This window comes from Ursus arctos, unplaced genomic scaffold, assembly GCF_023065955.2.
Source record: "Ursus arctos isolate Adak ecotype North America unplaced genomic scaffold, UrsArc2.0 scaffold_7, whole genome shotgun sequence".
Taxonomy (NCBI): domain Eukaryota; kingdom Metazoa; phylum Chordata; class Mammalia; order Carnivora; family Ursidae; genus Ursus; species Ursus arctos.
In genome coordinates, this window is record NW_026623089.1 from 11,290,705 (window position 1) to 11,297,879 (window position 7,175).

Sequence of the window (7,175 nt, forward strand, 5' to 3'; positions counted from 1 at the left end):
AGCTGTCGGTCACATCTGTGCGCTTAAACATTGTAACTAAGATATGTAGAGAATGAAACGTGGAGAAATTCGAACCTTCCCACGCCGCTGGTAGGCACGTAGAATGGGGTAGCCACTCTGGAAAACAGGCTGGCAGTGCCTCGAAAAGTTAAGCTCTGAGTCGCCGTGGGACCCCGGCATTCCACTCCTAGGTACATGCCGAGTGAAACAAAAAACATATGTCCACACACAAACTTGTACGTGAGTGTTCACGGCAGCACCATTTATCATCGCGTGAGGTGGAAATGACCCACATGTCCAACAACTGATGAGTGGAGAGATAAACCGTGGTCTAGCCACACAAGGGATGCTTTTCGGTAATGGAAAGAAGGAAGGCACGGGCACCTGCCTCCACAGGGGTGAGCCTGGAAAACGAGACGCCAGGTGAAGGGAGCCAGTCACAAAGACCACGTATTCTGTGATCCCATTAGACGACATGACCGGGACAGGCTAAGCCATAGAGACGAAAAGTGCATTAGTGGTTGCCAGGGACTGGGGTGTGGGGAGGGTTAGGGGAAACCAGGGAGCAACTATGAGCAAGGGGTTTTCTCGTTGGGATGATGAAAAGGCTCTAGAGCTGATTGTGATGGTGGCTGTACCGCTCCGTGAATGTACTAAAAACATTAAGTCGTATACTTTAAATGGGTGAATTGTGTGGTATGGGAATTATATCTCAATAAGGCTGACATTAAAAACACAAAAGAAGAAGATATGTAGAGGATGAATCTGTGAGCAGTGGGAGAGGAAGCTAAAAGGTTCAGATATAAGGAGAAACCGTGTGGCCATGGAGAGCCCATGTAGGTTCAAGTTCGGAGTTATGGAAGCTGTGTCCCGGGGGAGGGATTGAAGGGCAAGTCGGGGAGAGGAGGGCCTTCTAAAGCTAGATGATGTCCCTGCTACCGATGCAGTTGCCACCATCTCTGAAGACTCTTCTAGGACTTTCCAGAACTCTCTGCCTCACACAGCTAGAAGCTGAGAAAAGCACATCCACGTCCCAAGAAATCAGCTCCAGCAGAGCCTGCGAACTCGAGAGTTAACTCCACACTTCATATTATTGCCACGCTGCGCTGCTCATTTGAAGCTGAGCAGTTTCAAGAATCTGTCGCTCACAGAGGGCCGCATTCCTGGAGCTAGCCCACTGCGAAGTGCCACAAGACTGATGCCTACCCTGGTCGTTTTTGCTGGAAGCTTGTCTAATCTGTCCCGCCCTTCCTGTATCTGGGAAAGACTGGCAGGAAGGCAGGCCTGTAGGGCTTGGTGCGGCTGAGCACGGACACCAAGGGTCGGGAGCTGGCCCTCACATGGACTATGTCCGGCTCAACACCCCAGCGCCTAGGATTGAATTTGCTTGCATTTTATTTAGAGCTGTATAAAGGGGCATCTTTTCTATGTTCCGGTTTTGGGGTTGGACTGTCCCCCTCAATCCTGACCATGTACACACCGTTGAGGGGTGCCGAGGGGTGACTGCCACGTTAGGTGACTGCCAGGAGCATTGACAGCCAGGGTGCCTCTCACAGCCCTGGTGTCTATATTCCTTCGTGTTTGCCCGTCGTTAAGTTCCAGCTCCCGGAAGCCATGCTGCTTCCTGGTCTCCCTTTGCTGAGGCCATTCTGCTGGAAGGCCCATCTCTGGCATGGCCAGTGGTTACCAACCTGAGTGCTCCCCTGACAGCATCACGTCCTGATTCAAGTGTCCTAATCATTGGTGGGGAGCGAACAGAGCACTTCAGGGATTGCTGGCAGTTTAGTTCAATGGCAGACCCTGGGCCATTGGCTCTGTGCTTTCCTTCAGTGCCTGCTACCCTCGAGGCCTGGCCTGGGTGTTTCCTGGTTTAGGGCTCAGAGATCTTTGCAGTAAACCCTGTTGTTTGAGGTCCTTTTTCCGGCCTATGGTGGTGGGGGTGTGGGAGTGTCTCTGTTCCCCATTTCTTGCAACCGTAATTTCCCTGCCTGGAATGCACTGTAAAGATGTTATCCAGACTTGAACAGGGAGGTTACGGAGATGGAGAGGGAGGGAAGAAACTGGCATGGGGTGCCATTGTCCCTCCCCTGGACTCTGCCCAGATACCATCTTGAGGTTGCAAAGCAGAAGAACCAACACCATGGACCTGTTCCTTGGCCCCTTTCCCCTTGGCATTGGGTGGTATGGAGGGAAGAACAGTGGAAAGTGCTCCCAGGCACTGACCGTCTCGATGAGTTGTTGTCCTCAAGATGAAATGTGTTACCCAAGTACAGTCTGACACTCGCACTGTCACCATTTAACTAAGGGAGAAACTGAGGCTGGAAAAGGTGAAGAGCCTGCCAAAGGTCACAGAGGTATTGAGCAAGGAGGCTGGGATTGGAACTCAGTCTGACACCAGGGCTGGCTCACAACCACCACCCTCAAAATGCCGGTGACCAGTGCAGGCCAGTAAGAGAGCAGGGGTGACTGGGATGAGTGTGAGTTTTGTTTACACAGGGGGCCTGGAGGCATCCACTGACTTCTCTAGAATGGGGGGGCCAGGGGCTGGGGCACCTTGAAGGCAGGCCAGCTCTGAACTAGACCCAAGGTGCTGTTGGTGGTCTTTGAGTGACAGGATAAAAGCCGTGGATGGGCAGGGGAATGAAAAAGGATTTCAGCAAGATGGAAAGAATGGGAGCAGGTGGCCAAGTTCCCTTGGTCTGCCCCCCCTTCTCCTGTGGACTTGCTTCACCCCAAGTGAGGTCAAAGGAACCCAGGCCACAGCCCTCACTCTCTCAACTCACAGCAAAGGGAGCCACAGAAGGGACTAGGGACAGAATTAAGTGTATACAGCACAGTGGGACTTGGAACTTGCTAACTGGCAGCCCAAAGGCCAAATCTGGCCTACAGATGGGGTTTGTCCGGCCGGCTGGGTTTTAAAAACATTTAAAAAATATTTAAAAAGGGAGAGATCTCACATGAACAGATTTCTGGACTTTCTTGAACACTGGAAAACTCTGACAACACTGGAGCCCTGTCCCTACGTAGCATCAACAGGCCGGGGCTGAGTAGCAGCCTACGTCTGCCCCCAGGCCCTACCCGGCTGCCGTGACAGTTGGCTCTGTCACTCCTCCTCCTGGTGGTGACCTCTGCGAGTATCTGAGATTGCACCCTGAGAAAGGCGTGTGTTGTGACAGAGCAGAGGTGGTGCTGAGGGAACCCCGCAGGCAACTGGGCAGAGAAGTCTGGTGCTCAGGAGAAGGAAGGTGTCAGTGACATAGACCCAGAAGTGACCACGGTGTGGAAACTGGCAGCCAGTGACGCAGTGAGAGCAGAGAGCACAGTGTATGTCAGTCAGGGTTGTCTAGAGAAACACAGCGTGTGTGTGTGTGTGTGTGTGTGTGTGTGTGTGTGTGAGAGAGAGAGAGAGAGAGAGAGAGAGTACGCGTGCGCACGTGCTTTAAAGCGATTTAAAGAATTGGCTCACACGACAATGAGGACAGGCAAGTGTGAAATCTGTAGTCAGGCAGGCAGGTTGGAAACCCAGGTGGGAGCTGATAGTACAGTTTTGAGGCAGAATTTTTGTCGTTTCCAGGAACAGTTGTTGCTCTAAAGGCCTTCAACTGATTGCGTGAGGCCCACCCCATTATCGAGGGTAATCTCCTTTGTCAAGTCAACGGACTGTAGACATTAACCATATCTACAAAATACCTCCACAGCAACCTGTAGACTAGTGTTTGATTAAGTATCTGGGTACTGTCACCTTGCCAAGTTGACACAGGCTAACCATCCCCCAGCGATAAGAGCAGGAGGTCGAGGAAGGGAGCGTGGGAGACCTCGCTGTTTAGGAGTGGGCAGGGGAAGAAGGTGAGTCCCGCAGTTCTGATGAGGAGAAGCACAGGGAGGTGTGGCACCAATGACCATAGCACTGCGTCCACAGGGTGCTGGGTGCTGGGCGGGGGTGCAGCTGGGACAGCAGTGCATGGGAGACCTGGTGGTGACTTCGGTTCTTTCACAATATTCATAATAAAGGGGGTAAACTGAGGAGCAAGGAGGAGAGGTTTCCTTCTGGTTTGTGATTTTGCAGGCTAAGGCAGAGGAGGAGCCCTGTTCCGAGAGAGAGAGAGAGAGCAGAAGAAAACCAGGGAGAGACTGATGGTAGGACTCCTCCTGTTGGGGCAAGAGCCGGGGGATGTGGGGAGAGCCCAGCCTCTGCATGGGCAAGCAAAGACATCAGGGCAGAGCTCAGGCTGGAGCAGGCAGGGTGAGGAACAGGAGCGCTCTTGACAAAGGCCCCTTCTTTCTTACCTGGGAGGCTTCTTCCAATCCCCTCCGTATCTCCTGGCGCCACCTTTAGGCTGGCTTCCAGGTGCACCTGCAGTTCTGGCCCCCTTGTCCTGGGCTCCCTTGTCTGGGGAGGACCCGTGCCCAGGACCTCCTGCTGCCTCCCCTCCCTCTCCCTGAAAGCAGGACGGTAGCGTTGCTGGTTTTCCCCGCCCTGTGCTCTGCTCCTGGTCCCCACTCGCCCTGTTCGGCGCCCTCCATGGGGACTGGTTCCCAGTGGGCGGCGCTGGACAACGGGTGGCCTGAGTCCCGGGAAAGCAAGAACACACCCGAAGACGCACCCGCGCGCGCACACACACACACAACTGGAGGAATTTCATTTCCAGTTTTTAGAAAGCAGCAGAATGTAACATGGCACATTCGGATCACCCTTACACCTACTTGGGGCTTACTACTGCTTTCTATTTTGAATCCCCTCTGGGGGCGTCACCAAAATTTCTTTCCACCCAGAAGGCCTCCAAGGGCTTCATCCAGCCCTGCCTCTCAGGCCTCCGCACTACTTTTCAGAGCTCAGAGGAGGGGGCAGCACCCCAGGGAAACAGGGAGTGCCACTCAGGAAGGGCAGGCCCAACACACAGGGCGTGTGCGCCTGCTGGAGCTGCTCTGTGCCGCCTGGAAGCTCAAAACATGCTGGAACACGGAAAGAAAGGTATTTGCCTGAGTGACTCAGATATGTTCCAGCATTTTCCCACAGGCTCCTGCATATCCCAAAATAACTGCGACTCTGGATCCTGTTCCCTGGCATATGATTACATTTGTATAATGTTACAGAACAGTGGGCAAAGTGGCCACACTCGCACAGGAGCTGCAGGAATGCACGGCCCGCAGTGGAGCTCCAAGCTGCACAGAGACTCGACTCGTAAGAAGTGTGGACTCACCAGAAGCATCCAGACCACCAGGAGGGGCCCTAGTCAGGGCCCACCTTTCATGGGGCCGGGGGGGGGGGGGGATTGAGGCCCATAAAGAGGAGACAACTTGTCCACACTCAGCACAGCCAAGAACCCTAAACTCTCATCAACTATTAGTGATGCTTATTTTGGAATAAATGTCAGTCAAGCCTGGGAAACATAAGATCTTAAGTCAAAGGGACTTTAAGGGTCTCCTGGTCATCCAGGGTACCTCTGTGCCCAGGTCTGGACAACAACGTTGGAATTAGGAGGTTTCAAAATGAACTGCCTCAGGGAATTTACAGTCTTGCTCAGGAAATGACTGGAGGTGTTCAAACAGCTGGAAGACAATTGCGCCCTGGCAAACAGACAGAAGGCATGGAGTTTGGGGGAGGGAAAGTCTGAGAAGGAAGGTACTGTCCAAGGAGGGAAGGTTTCACAGAATGGCGGGCTGAAGGGTGAGCAAGGTCTGGACAAGAAGGGAGAGGGCCAAGGGCAGACCCAAATGTGGGAATGTGCTGGAGGGGTGCAGACCCTTGGTGAGAGGATGTGGGGAGTGCTCTAGAAAGTTCTGGAAACCAAGCCCAGGGACCTGGGCTGCCAGCACTGAAGGTGCAAGTGGCTTTCAGTGTGGATGCCATTACTTGCTAGTTCCAAGTCGTTTGCTATCTGCTTCAACCTGGAGACAGGAATTTCACATGATTTTGATACTATATGTGTGTGTGTGTATGTGTGTGTGTGTGTAATATACTTATATTAATATATTTATATTTATATAATATATAGTATTAATATATAATTTTAAATGCTCTGACCTAGGAAGAGGTAAGAGGTTATTTTCACATTTCTGTGGTCCTTAGATAGTCCTGTTCCTCTTGGCCACCACAGCCCACTTGGTGCTAAAGAAGATGGTGCACTGTGGTGAGGCTAACATGACCTTTATGTCTCCCGGGGGCTGGACTCAAATCCTGCCTCTGCTCCCGGCTCTGCGGGCATGTCACTTCCTGTTGCCTCATCCACTGCATGAGGATGTTGAGAATAACTAACATTTGTTACATGCCAGGTACAACTTCCACTGCTCCACATGTCTCATTTCATTTAATCATTTTCCCCCATTTTACGACTGAGGACACAGGGAAGGAAAAGGCTACGGGACTTGTCCATTGTCCCCGAGCTCTTACGAGAAACTGTAACTGAACCCAAGAGTTCTGATTCAAGCCTGTGTTCCCCATTCTGATGTTCTCTAAAGGGCACCGGGATGATTACACAAGCAGACCCCCCCCCCCACAGATATTCAGTGGATATCTGTGCCCTGACTCCTACAGAGACCGAGACAGTTACGTTAGTAAGAACTTTGCAGCCAGCTCAACAGCCAGCCTGTTGCCCCCATGTAAGACCCAGAGACCACCAACACAGGCCAGATAATTCCTACCTGGATAGCCGGGTACCATCTGATTTGGATGATTAAAAATCTTCTAACTACAGTAAAGGGCTATCTACTGATGTTTAGTGATAAAAATATCATCAGTCCGATTCATAACCACCAAGGAAACTTCACGTTAAGGTCCGTTGAGCATGGACGCCCAAGTCACAAAAAGAAGTGGTCATATTCTTTATCTTTGGTTCATTTGAAAAAGTCCAGTAGAAGCCTTTTCCCCTATTTACACATTCAGGTTTCTAGAATCAATGGTGTGTCATCAGCAGTCAGCTTATACTCCCCACATGAGTTCACCCAGGAACGATGCTGGCGGATTCCCACCCGAATGACTTCAACCTTTCTCAGCGGGCTAAGAGTGGCAACTCCGGGAGCGTGTATTTTTGTATGGCACAGTCACACACCAATATTAAACTCAGTCCGGTCCTGAGGAATTCGGCATGGGGGCTCTACGTCAGCATGCTCTCTGGGGGTTCCAAGTTCTCAGGACTGTCTTCTTCTTCCATTTTTGATTTATAATTAAAACACCA

The 7,175-nt window shown here is 51.7% G+C and overlaps 1 long non-coding RNA gene across 1 annotated transcript in view; it reads left to right on the top strand.

Moving 5' to 3' along the window:
* The window catches only part of LOC113251999 (uncharacterized), an 86,530-nt gene that overhangs the window by 28,362 nt on the left and 50,993 nt on the right, over window positions 1-7,175 (top strand). The gene's annotated exons all lie outside the window — the stretch shown is intronic.